The sequence below is a fragment of the Anneissia japonica genome, unplaced genomic scaffold (genome assembly GCF_011630105.1).
Source record: "Anneissia japonica isolate Jap-2015-1 unplaced genomic scaffold, ASM1163010v1 scaffold288096_len198612_cov187, whole genome shotgun sequence".
Classification (NCBI taxonomy): Eukaryota; Metazoa; Echinodermata; class Crinoidea; order Comatulida; family Comatulidae; genus Anneissia; species Anneissia japonica.
The window spans coordinates 22,731-23,634 of record NW_022701639.1 but is presented as its reverse complement, the minus strand read 5'-3'; positions in this window follow the sequence as shown (position 1 = coordinate 23,634).

Below are 904 nucleotides of genomic sequence, written 5' to 3'. Positions count from 1 at the left end.
CACCATCGATGTTTTGGTATCCGTGTTTGGCAATGAGTCATAACAGTTAATTGTGATTAATACGGTTAGGGGAGTGGTTATACTGTTTAATTGACAAAAAATAAAGGTCTACATTACTATGCCTATACAATAATTTGTTATTTAATACCGCTAAGCATGTTAAAAATTGATAAATATATGCAGGTCTAGGCATATATTAACAACTCGCATTTCGCATAATGAGTTTTTTTGTTAACAAATTTATGTTAGTCCTTAGATTGAATCTTCCTATTTAGGGCACATGTACCTGCTTGAAAGACACTATGACGCCGACAGTTTTTGGCCATTGACAGATGTTGGACTTTGCATTATTTGGCCTGCTTGTAAATGATCAGCTAGCTATTGATAATACTGTTAATGATTAAATTTGGTTTGGGTTTATACTAAGAAAAAACATACTGCGTGTTTTGGATGATAAAAATATACAAAGTTGGAGCACCATCGATGTTTGGTATCCGTGTTTGGCAATGAGTCATAACTGTTAATTATAGTGATTAATACTGTTAGGGGCGTGGTTATACTGTTTAGCTGACAGAAAATTAAGGTCTACATTACTATGCCTATACAATACTTTGTTATTTAGTACCGCTAAGCATGTTAAAAATTGATAAATATATGCAGGTCTAGGCATATATTAATATCTCGCATTTCGCATAATGAGTTTTTTTGTTAACAAATTTATGTTAGTCCTCAGATTGAATCTTCCTATTTAGGAAACATGTGCCTGCTTGAAAGACACTATGATGCTGGGAGTTTTTGGCCACTGACAGTTCTTTAATGGAACGGGAATATAGACGACCGCTGAATATTTGTTATCCTGTTGGCAAGATTGGGGAAACGCGGACGGAGCTCCAGTGGTCTTGAC